The sequence below is a fragment of the Pleurodeles waltl genome, chromosome 2_2, assembly GCF_031143425.1.
Source record: "Pleurodeles waltl isolate 20211129_DDA chromosome 2_2, aPleWal1.hap1.20221129, whole genome shotgun sequence".
NCBI classification, from domain to species: domain Eukaryota; kingdom Metazoa; phylum Chordata; class Amphibia; order Caudata; family Salamandridae; genus Pleurodeles; species Pleurodeles waltl.
In genome coordinates, this window is record NC_090439.1 from 569933211 (window position 1) to 569960400 (window position 27190).

Genomic DNA, 27190 nt, shown 5'->3' on the forward strand with positions numbered 1-27190 from the left:
CTGTGACATTAGATGTGCACTGTATTTCATCACTGCAATATCTTCAGGCAGTTGAATTGCATATAACAACTCCTTTATTCTCTCGACATTCCTCACTGGCGACCCAGTAGAGGTCAGAAAACCTCTCTATGACCACAATTGGCCAAAATCATGAACTATTCCGAATCCATATTGACTATCCCTATAGATAGTGACTCGCAATCGAGCAGAAGCATGCCACATCCTAGGAAGAGCGACTAATTCTGCCACATGGGCAGAATACACTCCTCGAAGCCAAGAAGCTTCTAAAGTACCTGTAATTGTGCACACAGCATATCCTGCTCTCAGTGTTCCTGTACTGTCTCTCAGACAAGAACCATCAACGAAAACAATTTGGTCATTTTCTTCCAAACAAGTGTTTCGGTTTTGTCCCCAACTCAGTTACTTCAAGACAATCATGTTCAACATCTTCCTCTGTCTCAATTTCAGTAGTATCACTTGGGAGTAAAGTTGCCGGGCTCAGCACTGTACATCTTTTCAGTGTAACGTTTGGAGCACCCAAAATACTCATCTCCTACATAGTCAACCTAGCACCAGTCAAGTATTGGGTTTTCTTCCTTGTCAGTAAAATCTCAATTGAGTGAGGGACCATTACAGTCAGGGGATATCCCATCACTTCTCCTTCACACTGTGAAAGACTCTGACCAACTGCAGCAACTGCACGCAAACAACCTGGTAAGGCTGCTGCAACTGGGTCCAAAGTAGCTGAAAAATATGCTACTGGGAGATGAGCACCTCCATGGACCATAGTCAAGACAGACAATGAACATGCATCACGCTCATGACAAAATAATGTGAAAGGTTTTGTGTAGTCAGGCATACCCAACGCTGGAGCTCTGCACAAACTCTCTCTTAACTCAGTGAATGCTTTCATCTCATCCTCATCTAGCACTATGGGATCTGTGACATCCTTATGGGTAAATTCTGTAATGGTGTTTAGATTTCTGAACAATTCAGAATCCATCGGCGACAATAGCCCACCATTCCAAGGAACATCCTAACATCTCTCTGTGAAGTCGGGGGATTTATCTGCAGTATCATTGTGATCCTTTCTCTGGATATTTTCCTCGACCCTTTCTCAATCTGGTGACTCAAATACTTCACCACCTTCTGACAATACTGCAATTTCAATGGTGACACTTTATGACCATACTTTCCCAAATTATTCAACAGGTCAATTGAGTCGTACTTACACTCGTCCCTTGTCTTGGATGCAATCAATAAGTCATCAATGTACTGTACCAGAGTCGACTGGAAAGGCAATTCTAATGACTCCAAATTATTTTTCAAGATCTGATTAAACAAAGAAGGTGACTCTGTGTGCCCTTGAGGAAGTCTACACCAGCAGTAGACTCGATCTAAGAATTTGAAACTAAAGAGAAACTGACTATGAAGAGGCACAGAGAAGAACACTTGTGACAAATCGACCACTGCGAACCACTCTGCATCGCATGGAATCTGGAACAGTATTACAGCTGGGTTGGGCACTACGGGACAACACTTGACCACTATGCCATTTATTTTTCTCAAATCCTGAACAATTCAAACCTTCCCACATGGCTTCTTCAAACCCATTATCAGTGAATTACATGGGCTGCTCAACACCTCCTTCAAAACTCCCTGCTTCACAAAATCTGCAATTATCTGAGCTACTTTCATCAGGACATTTTGTGTCATGTTATACTGGGGAAGCTGCAGAAAAACTGCATTCGGCTTCAGGGCAACCTTAACCGGTTCTGTGCCGCGGACGTAATGGTTACGCCCAGCGGCACAGGGTGCTTCCCCCCACCCCCCAAAGGCAGGGATGGAAGGGGAAGCCCTTCCCCTTCCACCCCCGACCCCCCCACCCCCGCATAATGACGTCAGCGCACGATCGGGCGCTGATTTCATTATAGGGTGCCAGTCGCACAGGAAGCCATTTGCTTCCTGTGCGGCAAGAAAGGAAGAGGTGAGTTTCTCTTCCCGGTGGGTGGGGGGGTTTGCAGAAAGAGGCACCGGGGGAAAGGAAAGGGTTTTCCTTTCCCCCGGTGTCTCTTTGAGCATTCCTGCTGCCCGATCGCATTGTGATCGGACAGGAGGAATGCCCACTATACACCAGGGATTGTTTTTTTTTTTGTTTGTTTGTGTTTTTTTCCTTTCGGGGAGCGGCCCCTTGGGCAAGGGTCGCTCCCCTTTTGGGGGCAAATAACAACGGCCATTTCTGCCCCCCTTGGGGGCAGATTGGCCTACTATTTTAGGCTGATCTGCCCCCAAGGGGGACAGAAACCACTGGAACGTTATTTTTTGTGTGTTTTTATGTGGGGGGGTGCCCCCTTGGGCAAGGGGTGCCCCCCCCAAGGGGGCATAGAACTGTTGGCCTTTTGTGCCCCCCTTGGCGGCAGATCGGGCTATTTTTTTTAGTCCATCTGCCCCCAAGGGGGGCAGAAGCCACTTAGGCACCAGGGATTGTGTGTGTAGTGGATGGGGGGCGGCCCCTTGGGCAAGGGGCGCTCCCCTTTGGGGGGCATGTCTTTTAGGTCCATTTCTGCCCCCCTTGGGGGCAGATCAGCCTATTATTTTTAGGCTGATCTTCCCCAAGGGGGGCAGAAACCACTAGAACGCCAAGGATTTTTTTAAATTTGTTTATTTTTGTGGGGGGCATCCCCTTGGGCACGGGGCGCCCCCCCAAGGGGGGCATTGACCTGTTGGTCATTTCTGCCCCCCTTGGGGGCAGATGGGCCTATTTCTTTAGGCCCATCTGCCCCCAAGGGGGGCAGAAGCCACTTAGACACCAAGGATAGTGTGTGTGTGTGTGTGTTAGTGGATGGGTGGGGGCCCTTGGGCAAGGGTTGCCCCCCCCCTTTGGGGGCACATGTACCAAGGCCATTTCTGCACCCCTTGGAGACAGATCGGCCTATTATTTTTAGGCTGATCTGCCCCCAAGGGAGGCAGAACCCACTAGAACGCCAGGGATTTTTTAAAATTTGTTTATTTTTGTGGGGGGCGTCCCCTTGGGCACGGGGCGCCCCCCCCAAGGGGGCATTGACCTGTTGGCCATTTCTGCCCCCGTTGGGGGCAGATGGGCCTATTCTTTTAGGCCAGAAGCCACTTAGACACCAGGGATAGTGTGTGTGTGTTAGTGGATGGGGGGGGGCTCTTGGGCATGGGTCGCCCCACCCTTTGTGGGCAAATGTACCGAGGCCATTTCTGCACCCCTTGGAGACAGATCGGCCTATTATTTTTAGGTTGATCTGCCCCCAAGGGGGGCAGAACCCACTAGAACACCAGGGATTTTTTTAAATTTGTTTATTTTTGTGGGGGGGTGTCCCCTTGGGCACGCGGCACCCCCCTAAGGGGGGCATTGACCTGTTGGCCATTTCTGCCCCCCTTGGGGGCAGATGGGCCTATTTTTTTTAGGCCCATCTGCCCCCAATGGGAGGCAGAAGCCACTTAGACACCAGGGATAGTGTGTGTGTGTTAGTGGATGGGGATGGGGGGGGCCCTTGGGCAAGGGCCGCCCCCCCTTTGGGGGCACATGTACCAAGGTCATTTCTGCACCCCTTGTGGACAGATTGGCCTATTATTTTTAGGCCCATCTGCCCCAATGGGGGCAGAAGCCACTTAGGCACCAGGAATAGTGTTGTGTGTGTTTTTTTGTTTTTTGTTTGTTTGGGGGCTGTCCCCTTGGGTAAGGGTCGCTCCCCATGGGTACACACTACTAAAGGTATTTTCTGTCCTCCTTGGGGCAGATAGGCCTATTTTTTTAGTATGCCCATCTGCCCCTATGGCAGAATCTACTTAGGCACCAATTTCTAAATGTTTGATGGTGGGGTGTTTGTCAACTGATGAAGTATTTGCATTTGTGATAAAAAATGTTTTTCTCCTTTTTGTTCTAGTTCAGAGCTTTTGCTTTATTTGCTGTGGCTCCTTGCGGTTTTGGCGGTGGTTGACCTGCGGTTTGCATAGTTGCATGTTTTAGGTAAGTAAAAACAATTTACTCCAAAGGAGTATTATTGCCATGCATGAATGACATGTTTGTAGGGGGTGTACTAAATGCAGGATTGTGTGTGAAATTGTCCTTAGATTTGTGCACAATGATATTTGTTTTGTCTTATTTCTAATTTGTTTTTCTTTCTTTCTTTTTAGTGGGATATCATTGGTGATTGCTGTGTCTGTGCAGAGTAGTTGCTGGTGAATCAAGCTTTTTCAGGCAAGTGAGCAGTATAGTTTTTGAGTTTATAACTCTTACTAATAAAGCTACACTTTGTTACTTATCTTACACAGTGCTGGTTGTTGGTGGTGAATTTGTCCAGTTAATTTTAGTAGGAAAGATCATGGCTAGCCGCAGGATGACCTCTCAGCAGGTGGTTGGTATGCTTTGTCTTGTCTGATCATGATTATGAGACGGACTCTGCATCTGAGGCAGAGGAGGAAGTGAGGGATTCTGGCAGTGATGTTTCTGTTGGAGAGGAATCTTCTGATGAGGAAGCCACACTCAGTGCAGATGAAGGGTCTGTTTTAGAGGAAGACACTGATGTGCCATTAGTGCAGGAACCTGGGGCTGAAAGGTTTCCCGTTATAAGACCTGATCTCTGGGTTGCCCCAAACATGAAGCAGCCAGAGTTGCCTGCCTTTACTGGTCTCCCGGGGTGTAGCGCCAATAAAGATAACTTTTTGCCTGTCAATTTCTTTGAGTTATTCATGGATGATGTGTTTTTGGAAGAGATTGTTGAGCAGACTAATTTGTATGCGGAGCAGCATTTGAGGGACAACGCTGCTAGACTTAGGCCACACTCTAGAGCTGCCCAGTGGATTCCCACAAATTTGGAGGAGATAAAAAAGTTTTTGGGTTTGACTTTTTTGATGGGGTTGATAAGGAAGTCGTCACTGGCTTCTTATTGGTCTACTAGTCCCTTGATGGCAACAGCTATATTTCCTGCGACCATGAGTCGTAATCGGTATTTGCTTCTTCTTAGGATGCTGCATTTTGTTGACAATGCATTAGCCTTGCCACGAGATCACCCAGATTCTGACCGTCTTTTTAAGATTAGGCCTGTCCTTGATCATTTTGTAGATCGGTTTTCGGAGGTCTATGTTCCAGGCAAAGAGATAAGTGTGGACGAGTCTTTGGTCCTCTTCAAGGGTCATTTGGCTTTTAGGCAGTACATTCCTAGCAAAAGGGCACGATATGGAATTAAATTGTATATGCTGTCTGAAAGTAGTACAGGATATGTGTATAATTTCCGTGTCTACACTGGTAGGGATTCCAATATTGACCCCCCTGATTGTCCTCCCACTTTTGGAGCCACTGAGAAAATTGTGTGGGATCTTGGTAGACGACTGTTCAACAAAGGTCACCATTTGTATGTAGATAACTTCTACACTGGAGTGCAGTTGTTCAAGGAATTGTTTAAAGTGGACACTGTTGCTTGTGGCACAATTCGTTGTAACCGGAAAGGCTATCCAAGGGAGCTTTTTTGTAAGAAACTTGAGAGGGGACAGTGCTGTGCCTTGCGGAATGATGAACTGCTAGCTTTGAAATTTTCAGAAAAGAGGGATGTCTACATGCTAAGTACCATCCATGATGAGAGTACTTCCCCCGTGACTGTTTGGGGCCAGGTTGCTGAAGTGCGCAAACCTGTGTGCATTTTAGATTATAATAAGCACATGGGAGGTGTAGATAGAGTTGATCAGAGGTTGGAACCTTATCCTGCTATTCGTAAGTCTTACGTTTGGTATAAGAAGTTAGCAATTCATCTCTTCCACTTAGCAACCTTTAATGCTTTTATTGTGTTTAGGGATAGGTCTCCAGAGTCAAAGATGACATTTGTGAAATTTCAGGAGTCAGTGATAGGGAGCCTTATTATGGTGGAACAGGCCAGAGTTCCTAGAGAAGCAGTGGTGGAGGATGTGGCTAGATTGAAAGATCGCCACTTTGCTGAGCACTTTCCTTCCACACCCAAAAAAGACTTTCCAGCTAAGAAATGTAGAGTGTGTTTTCGAAGAGGTATCCGGAGGGAGACTCGAATGTACTGCCCAGATTGTCCTTCAAAGCCTGGGCTGTGTGTGGGTGGTTGTTTTAAGAATTACCACACCCAGAAGAATTTCTGGGAACAACCATGAGTGTAAACTCATGTCTGTTTTGTATTTTCGTGTGTTCAGTTTCATGGTTAGCATTTCTGTCATGTACTTAGAGCTCTTGTGTTTGTAGTTTTGTAATTCTTTCTACTTAGTTAGGGGTTCCTCTGTTTAAAAAAAAAAAAATGATGCCATTGTGTGTGGAGTGGGGCTTGGCTGAGGGTGTACATAGTGTACATATTGACTTGCTGTTGGCTACTGCAACATACTGCCAGCCAAACACCAGTCCACACACTCCCATCAGCTGGTGTGATTGTTGTATCAGGCATGTCGGCGTATGTAAGTGATGGGCCCTTGAGTGGCGCTGTCTGTCGATGTGAGTGTTGTAATGTGCTGGGCCCGTGGCTGGCGGTGTGAATGGCCTTGTGCGTGTCATGTATGAAAGGTGTGTGAATGGACTGTAAAGCGGTTAGTGCCTTGTCGCGGCTTTACAGCTCACGAGCTGTGAGTCATTGGTTCAGGTTTTTGCCTTTCAGTTATTAACAGTGCATTTCATTTTTGTGAAATCTCTTGTTAATAAAATTTTATCCACTGAACCATCACTCACCCTCCTGCCAAATCCAACCAGTATGTGTGGTACAAATGACAAAACCTGCTCCGCTGTAATCAGGCGTCGCAGCACACCTGTGACACGCTAGGTGCCTCGGGTGGGACCCCGATGATGAAGCATGCCACCAACTTGGTTGGTGGGTGAGGGGTCTTTTTCACATAACCTAAGTGCGTTTCTTTTCACAATTTTAGTGTTTGGCACATCACAGACGTATGTGGACACATCAAAATGATATATTACAAAACTACCTGTGTTTGGGGGGGAGGGGGCACCTATGTTTTTGGTCCTGGGTGCGGCCTTCATCTAGGGAAACCTACCAAACCCAGACATTTTTTTAAACTAGACACCCCAAGGAGTCCAGGGAGGTGTGGCTTGCGTGGATCCCCCAACATTTTCTTACCCAGACTCCTCTGTAAACCTCAAAATATGCTTAAAAAGCATATTTTCCTGACTATTCTTAGTAGGATCACCGCTCCAGCACAAAATTCCTACTCAGTCTCCTCAGTCTCCCAAGTAAAATGACACCTCACTTATGTGGGTCCCCAAGCAGAGTCAGCCTAAAGATGTATAAAAGAAGAATATGTCCTTATGAACTCGCTGTGCTATCCCCTCTATCTCTACAAGTTTTGGCCCTTATTCTGTTGCAGGCACCTGGCCCACCCACACAAGTGAGGTATCATTTTTACCGGGAGACTTGGGGGAACGCTGGGTGGAAGGAAATTTGTGGCTCCTCTCAGATTCCAGAACTTTCTGTCACCGAAATGTGAGGAAAATGTATTTTTTTTGCCAAATTTTAAGGTTTGCAAAGGATTCTGGGTAACAGAACCTGGTCAGAGCCCCACAAGTCACCCCATCTTGGATTCCCCTAGGTCTCTAGTTTTCCAAAATGCACAGGGTTTGTAAGGTTTCCCTAGGTGCCAGCTGAGCTAAAGGCCAAAATACACAGATGGGCACTGTTTTCTATGAAAACTGTGATGTGTCCACGCTGTGTTTTGGGCCATTTCCTTTCGTGGGCGCTAGGCCTACCCACACAAGTGAGGTACCATTTTTATCGGGAGACTTGGGGGAACGCTGGGTGGAAGGAAATTTGTGGCTCCTCTCAGATTCCAGAACTTTCTGTCACCGAAATGTGAGGAAAATGTGTTTTTTAGCCACATCTTGAGATTTGCAAAGGATTCTGGGTAACAGAACCTGGTCAGAGCCCCACAAGTCACCCCATCTTGGATTCCCCTAGTTCTCTAGTTTTAAAAAATGCACAGGTTTGGTAGGTTTCCCTAGGTGCCGGCTGAGCTAGAGGCCAAAATCTACAGGTAGGCACTTTGCAAAAAACAGCTCTGTTTTCTGTGATGTGTCCACATTGTGTTTTGGGGGCATATCTTGTCGCAGGCGCTAGGCCTACCCACACAAGTGAAGTACCATTTTTATCGGGAGGCTTGGGGGAACGCTGGGTGGAAGGAAATTTGTGGCTCCTCTCAGATTCCAGAACTTTCTGTCACCGAAATGTGAGGAAAATGTGTTTTTTTAGCCAAATTTTGAGGTTTGCAAATGATTCTGGGTAACAGAACCTGGTCAGAGCCCCACAAGTCACCCCATCTTGGATTCCCCTAGGTCTCTAGTTTAAAAAAATGCACAGGTTTGGTAGGTTTCCCTAGGTGTCGGCTGAGCTAGAGGCCAAAATCTACAGGTAGGCACTTTGCAAATAACTGCTCTGTTTTCTGTCAAACATGGGATGTGCCCACTTTGTGTTTGGGATATTTCCTGTCGCGGGCGCTAGGACTACCCACACAAGTAAGGTATCATTTTTATCGGGAGACTTGGGGGAACGCTGGGTGGAAGGAAATTTGTGGCTCCTCTCAGATTCCAGAACTTTCTGTCACCGAAATGTGAGGAAAATGTGTTTTTTTAGCCAAATTTTGAGGTTTGCAAAGGATTCTGGGTAACACAACCTGGTCAGAGCCCCACAAATCACCCCATCTTGGATTCCCCTAGGTCTCTAGTTTTCAAAAATGCACAGGTTTGGTAGGTTTCCCTAGGTACCGGCTGAGCTAGAGGCCAAAATCTACAGGTAGGCACTTTGCAAAAAACAGCTCTGTTTTCTGTGATGTTTCCACGTTGTGTTTTGGGGCATATCCTGTCGCGGGCGCTAGGCCTACCCACACAAGTGAAGTACCATTTTTATCGGGAGACTTGGGGGAACGTTGGGTGGAAAGAAATTTGTGGCTCCTCTCAGATTCCAGAACTTTCTGTCACCGAAATGTGAGGAAAATATGTTTTTTTAGCCAAATTTTTAAGTTTGCAAAGGATTCTGGGTAACAGAACCTGGTCAGAGCCCCACAAGTCACCCCATCTTGGATTCCCCTAGGTCTCTAGTTTTCAAAAATGCACAGGTTTGGTAGGTTTCCCTAGGTGCCGGCTGAGCTAGAGGCCAAATCTACAGGTAGGCACTTTGCAAAAAACAGCTCTGTTTTCTGTCAAAAAATGGGATGTGCCCACTTTGTGTTTGGGGACATTTCCTGTCGCGGTCGCTAGGACTACCCACACAAGTGAGGTATAATTTTTATTGGGAGACTTGGGGGAACGCTGGGTGGAAGGAAATTTGTGGCTCCTCTCAAATTCCAGAACTTTCTGTCACCGAAATGTGAGAAAAATGTTTGTTTTTAGCCAAATTTTGAAGTTTGCAAAGGATTCTGGGTAACAGAACCTGGTCAGAGCCCCACAAGTCACCCCATCTTGGATTCCCCTAGGTCTCTAGTTTTAAAAAATGCACAGGTTTGGTAGGTATCCCTAGGTGCCGGCTGAGCTAGAGGCCAAAATCTACAGGTAGGCACTTTGCAAAAACAGCTCTGTTTTCAGTCAAAAAATGGGATGTGCCCACTTTGTGTTTTGGGACATTTCCTGTCGCGGGCGCTAGGACTACCCACACAAGTGAGGTATCATTTTTATTAGGAGACTTGGGGGAACGCTGGGTGGAAGGAAATTTGTGGCTCCTCTCAGATTCCAGAACTTTCTGTCACCGAAATGTGAGGAAAATGTGTTTTTTTAGCCACATTTTGAGGTTTGCAAAGGATTCTGGGTAACAGAACCTGGTCAGAGCCCCACAAGTCACCCCATCCTAGATTCCCCTAGGTCTCTAGTTTAAAAAAATGCACAGGTTTGGTAGGTTTCCCTAGGTGCCGGCTGAGCTAGAGGCCAAAATCTACAGGTAGGCACTTTGCAAAAAACAGCTCTGTTTTCTGTCAAAAAATGGGATGTGCCCACTTTGTGTTTTGGGACATTTCCTGTCGCGGGCGCTAGGACTACCCACACAAGTGAGGTATCATTTTTATCAGGAGACTTGGGGGAACGCTGGGTGGAATGAAATTTGTGGCTCCTCTCAGATTCCAGAACTTTCTGTCACTGAAATGTGAGAAAATGTGTTTTTTTAGCCAAATTTTGAGGTTTGCAAAGGATTCTGGGTAACAGAACCTGGTCAGAGCCCCACAAGTCACCCCATCTTTGATTTCCCTAGGTCTCTAGTTTTCAAAAATGCACAGGTTTGGTAGGTTTCCCTTGGTGCCGGCTGAGCTAGAGGCCAAAATCTACAGGTAGGCACTTTGCAAAAAACAGCTCTGTTTTCTGTCAAAAAATGGGATGTGCCCACTTTGTGTTTTGGGACATTTCCTGTCGCGGGCGCTAGGACTACCCACACAAGTGAGGTATCATTTTTATCGAGAAACTTGGGGGAACGCTGGGTGGAAGGAAATTTGTGGCTCCTCTCAGATTCCAGAAATGTCTGTCAACGAAATGTGAGGAAAATGTGTTTTTTAGCCAAATTTTGAGGTTTGCAAAGGATTCTGGGTAACAGAACCTGGTCAGAGCCCCACAAGTCACCCCATCTTGGATTCCCCTAGGTCTCTAGTTTTCAAAAATGCACAGGTTTGGTAGGTTTTCCTAGGTGCCGGCTAAGCTAGAGGCCAAAATCTACAGGTAGGCACTTTGCAAAAAACAGCTCTGTTTTCTGTGATGTGTCCACGTTGTGTTTTGGGGCATATCCTGTCCCGGGCGCTAGGCCTACCCACACAAGTGAGGTACCATTTTTATCGGGAGACTTGGGGGAACGCTGGGTGGAAGGAAATTTGTGGCTCCTCTCAGATTCCAGAACTTTCTGTCACCGAAATGTGAGGAAAATATGTTTTTTTAGCCAAATTTTGAGGTTTGCAAAGGTTTCTGGGTGACAGAACCTGGTCAGAGCCCCACAAGTCACCCCATCTTGGATTCCCCTAGGTCTCTAGTTTTAAAAAATGCACAGGTTTCATAGGTTTCCCTAGGTGCTGGCTGAGCTAGAGGCCAAAATCTACAGGTAGGTACTTTGCAAAAAACAGCTCTGTTTTCTGTCAAAAAATGGGATGTGCCCACTTTGTGTTTTGGGACATTTCCTGTCGCGGGCGCTAGGGCTACCCACACAAGTGAGGTATCATTTTTATCTGGAGACTTGGGGGAACGCTAGGTGGAAGGAAATTGTGGCTCCTCTCAGATTCCAGAACTTTCTGTCACCGAAATGTGAGGAAAATGTGTTTTTTTAGCCAAATTTTGAGGTTTGCAAAGGATTCTGGGTAACAGAACCTGGCCAGAGCCCCACAAGTCACCCCATCTTGGATTCCCCTAGGTCTCTAGTTTTCACAAATGCACAGGTTTGGTAGGTTTCCCTAGGTGCCGGCTGAGCTAGAGGCCAAAATCTACAGGTAGGCACTTTGCAAAAAACAGCTCTGTTTTCTGTGATGTGTCCACGTTGTGTTTTGGGGCATATCCTGTCCCCGGCGCTAGGTCTACCCGCACAAGTGAGGTATAATTTTTATCGGGAGACTTGGGGGAACATAGAATAGCAAAACAAGTGTTATTGCCCCTTGTCTTTCTCTACATTTTCCCTTCCAAATGTAAGACAGTGTGTAAAAAAGACGTCTATTTGAGAAATGCCCTGTAATTCACATGCTAGTATGGGCACCCCGGAATTCAAAGATGTGCAAATAACCACTCCTTCTCAACACCTTATCTTGTGCCCATTTTGGAAATACAAAGTTTTTCTTGATAGCTATTTTTTACTCTTTATATTTCAGCAAATTAATTGCTGTATACCCGGTATAGAATGAAAACCCACTGCAGGGTGCAGGTCATTTATTGGCTCTGGGTACCTAGAGTTCTTGATGAACCTACAAGCCCTATATATCCCCGCAACCAGAAGAGTCCAGCAGACGTAACGGTATATTGCTTTAGAAAATCTGACATTGCAGGAAAAAGTTACAGAGTAAAACATAGAGAAAAATTGATGTTTTTTTCACCTCAATTTCAATATTTTTCTTTTTCAGTTGTTATTTTCTGTAGGAAACCCTTGAAGGATCTACACAAATGACCCCTTGCTGAATTCAGAATTTTGTCTACTTTTCAGAAATGTTGCAGTGTGTGGGATCCAGCACTGGTTTCATGCCCATTTCTGTCACTGACTGGAAGGAGGCTGAAAGCACAAACAATTGTAAAAATGGGGTATGTCCCAATAAAATGCCAAAATTGTGTTGAAAAATTGGGTTTTCTGATTCTAGTCTGCCTGTTCCTGAAAGCTGGGAAGCTGGTGATTTTAGCACCGCAAACCCTTTGTTGATGCCCTTTTCAGGGGAAAAACCACACGCCTTCTTCTGCAGCCCCTTTTTCCAATTTTTTTGAAAAAAAATGAAATTTTCACTGTATTTTGGCTAATTTCTTGGCCTCCTTCTGGGGAACCCACAAAGTCTGGGTACCTCTAGAATTCCTAGGATGTTGGGAAAAAATATGCAAATTTAGCATCGGTAGCTTATGTGAACAAAAAGTTATGAGGGCCTAAGCGTGAACTGCCCCAAATAGCCAAAAAAAGGCTCAGCACAGGAGGGGGAAAAGGCCTGGCACTGAAGGGGTTAATCGGCTCCGCTCCCTTGATTAAACCCACCTCTTTCCCTGTCAAGCCCCACATGTTCTCTTGCACTCTTCCCTGCAAATCAGAATGAAGCTCTCTCACTGTGAACATCGGGAAAAACTCAAAGGGTACTCCCCATTTGTAGTTTCACATTCAGTTTCTGGGGCTAGGTCTTCTTCATCATCACTATTTGTCTGGATTTCAATTCCATCATTTGAACAAGTAATTAGACACCTTGTCTTACAGAACAAGTCCCTTCCCAGTGGGGATACCGGACTCGAATCGCAGACTACAAACTTATGCAGTCCCTGGAAATTGCCAATCTCAATTTACACTGGATCTGTAATCGGATTTGTCAAAAACTGATTCGCAACCCCCACAATCTGAACTGTTCGACTTGAACGGGGCAAATTCTGAACTTCCGCACTTCTCACTGTAGAGCGTGTAGCTCCCGTATCCACCAGAAATGAGACTCTGCGACCCATTACCTTTCCCCTCACAGAGGGTCCTCGCTGATCTACCTCTAGATAAGTCGCAAGTACACATGGCTCCTCATTGGAACTATCACTCATCTATTCACCATTTATTTAATTCTCACTGTGTAATGGAATTGGTGCACTGCGTTACTACTTCTGTCTTGTCTCTGACCTGTGACCTGCTGGGAAAGCATCATCTGCTTCTGCTCCATCGGGGCTTGAGGTATCTGCATTTGCTCTCTAGGTATCATGGAAACCTGCTGATGCACCGGCTGCAACTGTGACACTTGTGCACAGGGCATTTGCACCTGTTGCATGGGCTGGAAATTCTGCACTTGATTCACATTATTCTGAAAATTTGGATTAGGACCTCTCATTCTTGACCCTCTCACATTTTGAAATGTATTGACTTTGTTACCTTGCTGAACAACACCATCATGAGACACTCCCGCTTCCAGTGTCCCACGGCTCCGCAAATGTGATATGGCAATAGCTTCTTCATTCCCTGCACATCATTCTGAACCACTACAGTATTCAAATCCGGACCACGATTCATATTGCCTCCATGACCCCTACCTCTCATCTGAGGCTGAAACATGACATTTCCCTGCTGCTGCGGCATCTGCTGCACAACATTTCCTTGCATTCCTGTTTGAACTGCCTTAATCTGCATCACCATTGCTTCTTCTTTCAACTTTTTCTGCTTCAACTCAGTCTCATCACTACAGTATTTCGCATACTACAACACCTCATCAATAGGCTTTGCTTGCCAGCAAATCAAATGACTCTTAATCATCTGACCTATCTCAGGTCTCAACCCTTCCACAAACCTGAAGACAAAATGCAGCATGTCTTTTGGCTTGATTGCTTCTTTACCACTGTACTCCTTTAATGTCTTCAACAATCTCTCATAGTAAGCATGTATTGATTCCTTCACCTCCTGCACTGTCCTGTCAATTCTCTGCCAATCAATGTTTTTGAGTGAAATCCTAGTCTTCAGGAACTCAATCACCTTATAGTAATATTTCATTATTACAGGAGATGGTGCACCTGCACTTTAATCTCTCTCTGGTTCACTTGTTGACCAGTCTACAGCTCTCTGGCACTCTACCCACAAATCAGCTGGAACCACTATCTCCAGTAATGTGTTCAAGTCTTCCAACAAACATTTAGCAAATTTCACGAACCTGTCTGTCTGCTGATACCACTCTACTGGCTTTTCTCTCAATTTTGGATAGTCATTCGTAAATGATAGAATATTGCTCCTAGTCCAAGGAACATGAACAAAATGTCCCAGTGGGATTTCTCTCATTGGTAAAATCTTTACCAGATCTTTGTCCTGTTGTACAATTTCAGTCACTTCTGGAGACTTTGTTTTCTTTTTGTCTCTTTTCTTTACCCATCTGCCTTCCCACTTCTCTAATGCTCCCCAAACCTGAGCACTCTGCAGTAATTCTTTAAGATGCGCCTTCATTCCGGCTGACCTCATGTGTTCAAAATCTTTTGCCTCAAAATCTAATCTATTACTTCTCTTCAAGTGCTTCGTTTTCTCAATCTCTATGCCATGCTTTTCTGCCAAATCTGCTAATCTCTGATGTACCTTGTCCACCTCTCTTGTGATTCTCGGGCATAGGTATCTCAACTCTGCTTCGGCATAGGACTCTAATCTATTCACCGCCATTGTTCCCTCAACTAGTTCACCCGCTTCCATGCTCAATCTGACACAATTGATTTGCTTTTCTCCCTTGGAAGCATTCTGTGTGGTATTCAGCTTGTCTAGCCATTCGGTCAGCCGCTGAGCTGTCAGTCCCTGTAATGAAATGTTACTCACTTCAATGGCACCTGCTGTACCACTGCACTCTGTGTCTGCAGTGTCAATAGCTTTAAGCTCTGACCTGCACTAGGTCCATTCACAGCATCTGGAAGTGCAACGAGTGGACAAAGATCCAACAATGATCTCGACCCATCAAAGGTCTGACCCATAGATGAGACTACCTGCACTTGTTCATCTATGTCCCCTCCTCATTAGACTCTGAGACATCGTTCCTTGTTCATTCATAATTGGTTTCCTCTGCGCAAATAATGGTACCACTGGACTAACATTAATTGGCAGCGATATTGCATCTGGGGCTGCTCTGGCACCTGAATAATGCGGGAGAGTAACTCCCATACTCTGATTCATCACCAGAGTCAAGTCTGACTGTGTCCCTGTCATTGGCGTAAACATTGGCATCCCCTGTGGCTGTACCTGAGGCAACAAAATCGGAGTCGGCTCTGTCTGAACCAACAGTGGTCTTGGAACCACTTGCTTCGTAGGCACCACTAAGTTCGAAGTCTTCTCTAAAATAGGCACATCAGGATAAATTCTCTGTATGGGTGGTGGATGCATCTGTGCCTGAACTACTGGAGTAGTTAGCACACTAGGACTACCTTGGAGCACACCCTGTATTTGGCTAGTATTAACCTGCACTGGGCTCACTGTTCCTATTGCCTGTGCCGGGACTGTTGCAATACCACTAGTACTCAGACCATCGTCATGCACCGCATACGGTGGTGGTCGATCTCTCAGTATTTGTGTAACAAGATCTTCAGCATCAGAGTCCTCCTCTACTATGAAAGACTTTCTTGCTTCCTTACTCTTGGATGGACTTTTACCGGTCTTTTTAGTTGTTTTCTTTCCTTCTGTCTCATCTTTCTGCGTGATTGCTGGAAACAACTTAACTCCCTGCAATGTCTCTGCTCTCCACCTTTTCTGCTCCCAATCCCATTTAGCCTCCGCTAAAGACTTCTCTACCTTCTTACTCTCCTCTTGAATTTCAATTGCTGTTGCTGTCTAGCTACCACCTCCCAAACTGCTAATGCCTCAAACTGTGTTGGTCTAGGAAGGGGCTTTGATTCATATAGCGCCATCCGCAATTTCTCCAATATTCTCAAATTGAACGTCCCATTCTCAGGAAACGCTAAGCTCTAATTTTTCTCAGTCAACTTGCACCACTGCTTTAACCAAAGACATGGCGCGAGTCCTCGCTTCTCCATTATAACGTAAGCGGGGTATTTTTCTGGCGGTGTAGGATCTCCTACATTTGCTCTTGTTGAAGCAGATATGCTAATTAAGAAAATTATTAAAGATGTTTATGTGCTTAAATAATGAAAAATGTGTAGAGAAATTAATTGTAGAGAAAATATTGTGCACGTTTGAAAATGTTCACTCGAGGCATGTCAGCCATGTGTACGAGATAGTACTAATATAACTGGAACTGTATGAAATAATGAAAATTTGTGTGAAAAATGTAGTAATATGTCATATTGAAATGTATAACCTATGTTTTACTTTAATTTGTAGTGTTAACTTAGCTGAATTTAAGGCCTAGTCTTCCTAGGCCTCGCACACTAAGAGCAGAAGTAATACCCGCGTTTGCAAGAAACTGGATGCCTGAACCGTCCTTGACTCACCCAATGTTAAAGTTGCTTAGTTAGAATTTTCTGCAGTGTGCCGGCAGACAGGAGATGATGAAGAAAATTTGATACAATTATGTGTAGAGTAGGCTAAGTGTATTTTCCCAGGACTTGAACAATCAAGGCACTGACTGAAGAGGAACATGCAACAATTTTGATACCTGAAGAGCCGGATGATGAGGAGATCGTATAGCAAACCAATCCACATCTTGTGAATGGACTGATATTGAAATTTGAATATTTGCTAAACAAATACTAAAGGGTAAAGTCATATCTGCTGACTGACTGGCCAACTAGGAATTAGGGGGACGGACTGGGAGACCCTAATAAAAAGTCATGACAAGGGGCTAAAACTAGAGACGCCATGGGAGAATTGATGACGTCAGGAGACGCTGTCCGAGGTTCTGTCATTAGGCTCATACTCTGTGAGCCCTGATGCATGGCTGACCCATTGATGACCTGAAGATGAAGACTGACTTGTTGCTGATTCATCCTGGATAGGTAGCTATGAAAATGTGGCTGACAATTTGTGCCTTTTCTTCTAGGTACCAAGTGCGCTGATTATAGAATTCTCACTTAGATAGATTTTTTCCAAATTAATGTTTTTTTCTAAAAGGTTTTTGCATGAAGGCCCACATGCTGATGCTAATCTTGGTTAGGTAGGCTGTTAAGGGTGATGTTGACAGTGGCAATTGACTGACAAGCTATTTGTTCTGAACTCTGCTATTAATGCTGGTATTCTTGGCATATGTAGAAGAATTTATGCATATGGTTTCCTTCAAGTTAAGTTATGATGTATTTAATTAATGAATAAATAATTGAGTGGATTGAATAAAGGTTGAACTAACGGATGATTCAGAATTGTAATCAATAGGGAAATAACATTTGTTTAACTCTTTACCGAGTTGTGGTTCTTCATGAGAAGATGTTTTATTAATGGTATTTTATGCTGATTATTGTTGTCTCCAGTGGTCATTGCATGACTAGGATATTCCATGTGATTCAAAAGGTTCATCTACCTATACGCGTCCCCTTGTAAGTTTACCTATTAAGGACCAGGCGCGCTTGCAGTTTTTGGTAGCAGCTTGATGGTTAGTTTCCTTGGAGAACTAGTTATGTGGTGATTACTGGTGATGGTGGTAGTTTAAGTTACGGTTAGTTGTTCGTATTTTATGAGGTTTGAATTTTGTTATTCCAAAATGGCAATTGTATCAAAGATGATGTCCCTTAAGCCCAGAAATAACTTTCCCATATCCTGGATCCCAATAGTAAAGATGGGGATGTTCTCAGCGTTCTTGTGAGAGTATGAAAGTGGTAGGTTGTGCTTGCACAGGCTTGAGCAAATGTGAATTGTGATGTATGGGAGGTAAAGTAGGAAGTCTGCGTACTCCAGTTAAAGGTTTAGTAGGAGTGTGCATACTCCTCAATATGAGAGTAGGGAAGTCATCAAACTCCACATGTGTGTGGCGCTTTGTGCTCCAAAAAATTATCCACATGGTTGTTGGTGATGTACCGACCTTGCGTGGTCTAAGACTCCGGAGTATATTGACAAGTATAGGAGACACTTGGTTATATGTTGTAATCTGTCTGGTTTAGTAGGTTGATCGGGCGCGGTCAACAACTCGGTGTGCAAGATAGATGAGTAAAATACATTTTTTGACTGAGATTTGGCGAGTCCTATGTGCACCAAAACAGACCCATTGATCAGTTGAGAGTGAAATTCGCGGGTCGAATTTTGCTTGCGAATGTGGGAGACTGAAAAAGAGGAATAGCTATATTAGCGAAAGGGCCATTAGTGAAAATCCATAAGGTCTCTGAAGCAACTGTCTCCCTTCCTCTAGTAAACCAGAAGGTTTGTTTTATTTATTGGTTTTTGGTTGACATGCTCGCAATATTGTGCATTAGTTTGTGTGAGTTGAAGTTTAGGAGGACAAGCTGCAAGACTTTGTCAGCCGCAGTGTGTGAAGTGTGATGTCAGAGTGTGCCGTGCTGGGATTGGTTGGGTGGTAAGAAGAGTCGCAAGCGGTTTGGCAGCAGTCTGTAAGAGGCAATTGGTTGAGTAAGCGGGTGAGGGGAATCTTGGGAGTAAAAGTCATTTCCTTATTGAATCAAAATAAATACAGTAGACAAAAAAGACGTTTTTTAAAAGCTGTTCAGAAGTGCTATGAAAGGTGATTCTTACATTAAGGCGGTAGTGGGGGAGCCAACCCCACCTGAAAATTCCCCGGCTTGTGTTGTGATGGAGGAGGACCAGTGCAGACAGATCGTGGGCAGATACCAGGGGTAGTTCAGAGTACACCTAATGCAGGGACTACTACTTTGGTCCAAGCACAGATGCATCCACCATCAACACAGAGAATTTATCCAGATGTGCCAGTCCTTGAGACGATTTCGAACTTAGTAGTTGCATCGGAGCAAGTGCCCCCGAGGCCAATGCTTGTTCAGACAGTGCCGAGTCCAATGTTATTGCCTCCGGCACAACCACAGGGTTTGCCGAAGTTTACACCGATAAGAGGAACACAGTCAGACGTTACACCAGTCATGAACCAGGCGATGTGGGTAACTTTTCCACAAGGTTCGAGTGTCAAGGCAGCTCCAGATGCAATATCGCTACCGATTACTGTTGGTCCAGCGGTACCTTTATTGGCGCAAAAGAAAGCAAGTGCAGGAAATCAGAATTAAATGTCACAGAGTCTTGTGAGAAGGGGAGTGAGTGATCTTGTGCAGATGATGTCATCTGTGGGTCAGACTTTTAATGGATCTAGACGTGTGGCACAATGGTTAGAGCGGCAGACCCTGATGCAGAGATCTGGTCTGGGACCAGGGTTCAATTCCCACCTCGGCGGGTCTTGGGCTCAATTCCCTTGAACCAGATAACTCTCGCCTTGGTCTAATTAAATGGGTCCCACTCCGTAACTCTGGGCAATAGCTTGCTTAATCTCCACAACGGCCCTCACAGTGCTTGGATGCCTGACTTCACCCTGGGGCTGTCCAGGAGTGGGTGCCTCACAGGGAATCGTCAGGAGGGGTTCCACAGTGGTATGTGTACAGCAACTTGAGACCCTAACGGGTGAGTAGTGCGCTATACAAGTGCAACATTTACAGTTTACCGTTAATGGATCTTAGTCCACTTGAAGCACTTCCAGATGCAATAAGTGGCCTGAATACGAGTCAAAGTTTAAAACTTTTGACACCACAAACTCTAGGTGCAGCGATGCAACAGGTACCAGTGCTGAATGCAAGTAACATCTCATTACAGGGATTGTCAGCACAGCAATTGAGTGAATGGTTGGACAGTCTAAACACACCTCAAAATACATCCAAGGGTGAAGAACAGATAAATCGTGTGAGGTTAACTACAGAAGCAACAGAGTTAGTTGAGGGAACAATGGGAGTGAAGATGTTAGAATCCTACACAGAAGAAGCGCTGAGGTATTTGTGCCCCAGAATTACAAGGGAAGTGAGTAAAATACATCAGAAATTGGTAGAGCTGGCAGGGACACATGACATCGAGATTGAGAAAACAAAGCATTAGAAACGCAGTTACAGGTTAGATTTCGAGGCGAAGGATTTTGAGCATCAGCAGGAATGAAGGCTCACTTGAAAGAATTGTTGCAGAGTGCTCAGATCTGAGGAGCATTAGAAAAGTGGGAAGGTAGATGGGCAAAGAAGAAGGATAAGCAAAAGCAAGATTCACAAGACAGGTCTGAAGATGTTCAGAAAGAAAAGGAATCAGTAAAGATGCTTCCGATGAGAGAAATTCCAGGAGGGCAATTTGTTCATGCCCCATGGCACAGGAGTGATATATTGTCATTCACAAATGATTACCCAAAACTGAGAGAGAAACCAGTTGAGTGGTATTGGGAAGACTTAAACACGTTCTTGGAGATAGTGGTTCCAGCTGATTTGTGGGTCGAGTGTAAGAGAGCAGTGGATTGGCCAACACGTGAAGCGGAAAGGGATAGAGTAATGGGTGCACCTTCACCTGAGGTGATGAAACATTACTACAAGGTCATTGAGCTCCTGAAGACAAGAATTTCTCCCAAAAATATTGACTGGCAGAGAATTGACAGAACAGTTCAAGAGTTTAAAGAGTCAATACATACCTACTATGAAAGATTGTTAAAGGCGTTTAAAGAGTACAGTGGTAAGGAACCAATCGAGCCGAAAGACATGTTGCATTTTGTGTTCAGGTTCGTCGAAGGTTTGAGACCAGAAGTAGGACAGATGATTAAGAGCCATCTGATTTGTTGGCAGGCAAAACCGATTGATGAAGTGCTGAAGTATGCAAAATACTGTAGTGATGAGATTGAATTGAAGCAGAAAAAGCTGAAAGAGAAAGCAATGGTGATGCAAATAAAGGCAGCTCAGACAGGAGTGCAAGGAGATTTAGTTCCATCGATGCCACCACAGCAGAAAACTGTTATGCTCCAGCCTCAAATGAGAGGTAGAGGCCGTGGAATGGACAGGATGCGTGGTCCAGATTTGGGTACTGTATTGGTTCAGAATGACATGCAGGGGGTGAAAAAGATGTTACTGTGTCATTTGTGTGCAAACATGGGTCACTGGGAGCGGGAGTGTCCGTTGATGGCACAGGATGGTGTCTTTCAGCAAGGTGGGGATGTCAGTACATTTCAAACTGTGAAAGTCCCAAGAATGAAAGGATTTATTCCTAATGTTCAGAATTGAGTGCAGAATTTCCAACCCATGCAGCAAGTGCAAGTGCCGCGTGCACAACTAACACAGTTGCAACCAATACAGGAGCAGGTTCCCATGGTACCTAGACAGCAAATGCAGATACCTCAAGCCCTGATGAAGCAGCAACAGGTGATGCTTACTCAGCAGGTCACAGGTCAGAGACAAGACAGAAGTAATGACACAGTACACCAATTTCTATTTTACAGTGAGGATGAAATAAATGAAGAATGGATGAGTGACAGTTCGGATAAAGGACCCTGTATGCTTGCAGTATCCTTAGAAGTAGATCAGAGAGGACCTTTTGTGAAGGGAAAGGTGATGGGTTACAAGGTTCCATTTTTGGTGGACACAGGAGCTACACGTTCTACAGTAAGGAGTGTGGAAGTCCCGAATTTACCTCTTTCAGGCAGAGCAATTTAAGTTGTGGGAGTGGAGAATAGACAGTTGACAAACCCAATCACAGATCCACTGTAGGTTGAGATCGGTAATTACCAGGGACTACATAGGTTTGTAGTATGTGACTCTAGTCCAGTATCCCTACTGGGAAGAGACTTACTGTGTGAGACAAAATGCTCCATTTATTGTTCAGACACTGGAATAGAAGTACAAACTAATAGCGATGATGAAGAAGAACAGGTAACTGAAACGGTGATTAACAATGCTAATGAGGAATACCCATGATTGAGTTTTTCCCAATGTTTACTGTGAGACAATTGCATGCGGATTTACAGGGAACAGTGAAGGAAGATGTCTGGGATCTGACAGGTAAAGAAGTGGGTTTGATTAAAGGAGTGGAACCGATTAAGATCACTTTGAAGCTGAATGCAGTATTCCCGCAACTTCCATAGTATAACATGCCACAAGATGTTCTGATGAAGGTGGCGCAAATAATTGGAGATTTTCTAAAACAAGGGGTTTTGAAGGAAGTGTTGAGCAGTCCATGTAATTCACCAATAATGGGCTTAAAGAAGCCGTGTGGGAAAGTGCGCATTGTACAGGACTTGCGAAAAGTGAACAATCTGGTGGTCAAGTGTTGTCCACTGGTGCCAAATCCAGCTGTGATACTGTTTCAGATTCCTTGCGATGCAGAGTGGTTCACAGTGGTTGACTTGTCACAAGCTTTCTTTTCCGTGCCTCTTCATGAGGATAGTCAGTTTCTTTTTAGTTTTGAATTCATAGACAGAGTCTACAGCTGGTGCACGCTTCCACAAGGGTATACGGAGTCACCATCACTGTTTAATCAGATATTGAAAAATAATCTGGAGTCATTGGAATTACCATACCAATCGACTCTAGTGCAATACATTGATGATTTGCTGATTGCATCCAAAACAAGGGCCGAGTGTAAGTATGACTCAACTGCCCTGTTGAATCATTTGGGAAATTTTGGACATAAGGTGTCACCTGTGAAACTGCAGTATTGTCAGAAAACAGTGAAATACCTGGGACATCAGATTGAAAAAGGGTTGAGGAGAATCTCCAGGGAGAGAATTACCATGATATTGCAGAGAAGTCCTCTGACTTCGCAGAGAGATGTCAGAATGTTTCTGGAAATGGTGGGGTAATGTAGACAGTGTATTCCAAACTTTGCTGAGATTGCGAAACCCCTACAGCAGTTAACACATAAGAAAGTTACAGATCCTATTACCCTAGATGAAGCTCAGATGAAGACGTTCACTGAACTGAGAGAGAGTTTGTGCAGAGCTCCAACGTTGCCAATGCCTGATTACACAAAGTCATTCGCATTGTTTTGTCATGAACGTGATGCTTGTTCTTTGTCTGTTTTGACACAGGTAAATGGAGGTGCTTATCACCCAGTATCCTGTTTTTCAGCTATCTTGGACCCGGTTGCCGCAGCTTTACCAGGTTGCCTGCGTGCAGTAGCCACAGTTGGTCAAAGTCTTTCTCAATGTGAGGGGTGGTCATGAGATACCCTTTGACGGTAACAGTACCACACTGTTGAAATTTTATTGGCAAGGACGAAAATGCCATACTTGACTGGTGCAAGACTGACAAGGTATGAGACGAGCCTATTGGGTGCTCTGAATGTAACATTGAAAAGATGTACAGTGCTGAATCCAGCGACATTGCTTCAAAGCAAAACTGTTAAAATTGAAAAAGAAGTTGAAATTGAGCATGTTTGTCTTCAGGTAACTGAGCTGTGTACAAAACCAAGACCTGATATCAAGGACACGTGTTTGGAAGAAAATGACCAATTTGTCTTTGTTGATGGTTCGTGTCTCAGAGATGGAACAGGGATATTAAGAGCAGGATTTGCACAATGCACAATCATAGGCACATTAAAAGCTTCCTGGCTTCAAGGTGTATATTCTGCACAAGTGGCAGAATTGGTAGCTCTTACTAGAGCATGCCATGTTTCTGCGAGACTAAGGGGCATATTTACACTCTGTTTGCGCTGGATTTGCACCATTTTTTTACGCAAATACGGCGCAAACTTAACTCCATATTTATACTTTGGCGCCAAATTTATGGAGTTTGAGTCATTTGTTTACAGTGGAAACATACCTTGCGTTAATTAGATGCAAGGTAGGCGTTCCAGGGCAAAAAATGACTCTAAGGCCTATGCGCCTTACTTATACTCCTGTGCAAATGTGACGCATGGGAGGGGGAGGGCCTTAAACAATTACTCTAAACCAGTTTAGAGTCATTTTTTAACACCTGGGTCAGGGCAGGTGTTAAAGGACTTGTGGGCTCATTTCAATGGTTTCTGGCCATGGAATCAGTCCACAGGTGCCCTTCCCTGCCCCCAGGGACACCCCCTGCCACCCTCGCCCCCCCAGAGGACACCATTGGATGGGAGGACCCATCTACGGTATGTAGAGGTAGTAGAGGTAAGTATTTATTTTTATTTTTTAAAGTGGCATAGGGGGCCTAACTTGGGCCCCCCTACATGCCATTGTGCCCAATGGCCATGCCCAGGGGACAGAAGTCCCCAGTGCATGGCCATTGGGCAGGGGGGCATGACTCCTGTGTTTGCTAAGACAGGAGTCACTTCCATGGGGGTTGTGCATCAAAAAATGACGCTAGTCAGGTTTGAGTCAATATTTTTTACTCTAATCTGACTTGCACCATTCGTTGACGCACAACCCCCATTTTTCCCTACGCCTCCGCTGCCCGGTTAGAGTCACTTATTCTGGCGCTAACCAGGCCGCAGCGCTGGCTAACGTCATTCCATAAATAAGACGCCGGCTGGCACATTGGAATGGCTTTAGCCGGCGTTAAACTTTTTTTTAAAGTATAAATAAAAGTATAAATATGGGCCTAAGAGTCACAATCTATACAGATAGTCAATATGGATTTGGAATTGTTCATGATTTTGGTCAGTTGTGGTCGCAAAGAAGTTTCCTGACTTCTACTGGAACACCAGTAACAAATGGTGACAAAATAAAAGAGTTGTTGTACGCATTACAGTTACCTGAAGAAATTGCAGTGGTAAAATGCAGTGCACACCAAAAGACGCAGGACTACATTTCATTGGGAAATTGATATGCAGATCAAGTCGCAAGGTTTTGCGCATTGAACTGTATATTGTTTAAAGACAAGTGGGAATTGATGCCTGAGGAAGAAAATAATTGCACAAGTTTTGCCTTAAAAGTGATCGATACTCTGGAGGAGTTGAAAACTTTGCAAGGAAATGCAGTAAGGAGGAGAAACAACTTTGGGTAAAATTGAAGTGTATTCAAAGGCCTGATAAAACTTGGATTTCTGAGGAGGGTCAGATGGTGTTGCCCAATAGTTTAGTGTCCCAGATGGCCCGCTATTATCATGGGCGTGCACATATTGGAAGGGATGCCATGGTCAGGTTGTTGAAGGTTGATTGGTTCAATCCTAAATTCAGGCAAGCAGCAGAGGCAGTATGTCATCGATATGTAATTTGTCATCAACTAAACGTGGGAAAAGGGACAGTGGTGAATTTGAGCCACATTGGAAGAGCAGGAGGTCCATTCAGCAGCATGCAATTGGATTTCATTGAGATGCCTGCATGTGGTGGTCTGAAGTACGTGTTGGTGATTGTGTGTGTCTTTAGTCATTAGATTGAAACATATCCCACACAAAGGAATGACAGTCTCACAGTAGCAAAGCTGTTGCTTAGAGAGTTAATACCACGGTTCGTATTTCCGATCTCTTTAGAATCAGATAGCGGAACTCACTTCAATAACGAGGTGATCAAACTCTTATGTGCAGCACTAAACATTGAGCAGAAGTTGCATTGCAGCTATCGCCCTGAAGCATCAGGACTAGTGGAACAAATGAATGGTACACTGAAATCAAGAATTGCCAAGATGTGTGCCGCTACCAATCTGAAATGGCCAGACGCATTATCTTTGGTGTTGATGTCAATGCGAAACATACCTGACAGGAGGACAGGGCTGTCGGCCCATGAGATCCTCATGGGCAGAGCAATGTGATTGCCAGCAATTCCAGCCAATGCACATGTCAATATTACAGATGATATGGTGTTGGACTCATGCAAAGGTCTGGCTGATGTGGCTCGCTCTTTCTCTCAGCAGGTGCATGCCACTACCCTGCCACCCATCCATGACCCAGGTCACAATCTGAGAGCTGGAGATTGGGTCGTCATTAAGAAACATGTTCACAAGACCTGTTTGGAACTGCGTTGGAAAGGTCCCTACCAGGCGGTGCTAACAACTACGACAGCTGTAAAGTATGCAGGACTGCCAAACTGGATACATGCAACTCACACAAAGAGAGTGGTGAGTCCGCAAGAGCATGAAGAAGTGTTGTTGAGAGCAGCAACAACAGCGAAACAAGTGGCTACATGTGAAGTAGAACTAGAGCAAGCTGAACCTGAGGTTGAACCTGAGCTTGTGGAAGATGGGTCTATCACCCCTGTAAGAAACAAGAGTGAAGAATTACAGGACGGTTTGCAAGAACCTTTCTCAACGGAGACAGCAGGAGAACAAAGCACAGCAGGGCTTCTCCCAGAAGCAGAGGGTGCCGAAAAGCAAACAGAGCGAGTGCCAAATCAAGAGGGTGAAAGAGTTGAGACGGATAAAAGCCAAAGTGATTCGACTCCTCCTGAACCCGTTGCAAGTCCATCAAGAGAAAACACCATAGAGCAAGAAAAGGAAACAGGTCTAATCCTGAGGAGAATATTGACAGAAGGAATGAGAAAAGGAGATCACTGGCCTGAATCACAGATTGGGAAGAAGAAGGAATTGGTCATATATGAAACAATAGAAGAAGAAGCGGATACTACTAGAAAAGAGGAACTGAGTGAAGGAGAATTAGGTGGTGAACGAAGGTTGAAAAGGAAAAGAATAGCAAGTTGAAGATACGCAGGTCCTGAGTGGGCATATGCAGCTACAAATGAATGGCAACACAAGTTTATGTACTTTTGTTTTGATGGAGAAGTTCCAAGTCAGTACTTTGATGTAACCTGAAGGCGATCAAAAGATTGAGTTGTTGAGCTGATCTAAAGAGAGAACTTGAAAAGAGAGACTATTGAAATAAAACCGGAAGAGACACTGATAACCTGATATGACAATTAAAAACTAGATGTGACAAGCTGCTAAACGATTTTGACAAAGGAAAATGGGTTCCTGGGTGTGAAACGGAACTGTAAGAAATAAATATTTTTCTTCATTTAGATTTTTCTGTTGCACCTTCTCTAAGAGTTGCTTCTACTTTCTGATTCTTTACAGATCATGGCTGAGTTAAATAATCAAGTTAGGAATGTTAGGTACTGTAGGTATTTGAGTGTTGGAGTAGCAATTATGGGGGTGATTCTGACCGCGGCGGACGGCGGTCGCCGCCCGCCAAGCGGTTCCCGCCGAAAGATCGCTGCGGTCATTCTGGCTTTCCCACTGGGCTGGCGGGCGACTGCCGAAAGTCCGCCCGCCAGCCCAGCGGGAAACACCCTTCCCACGAGGAAGCCGGCTCAGAATGGAG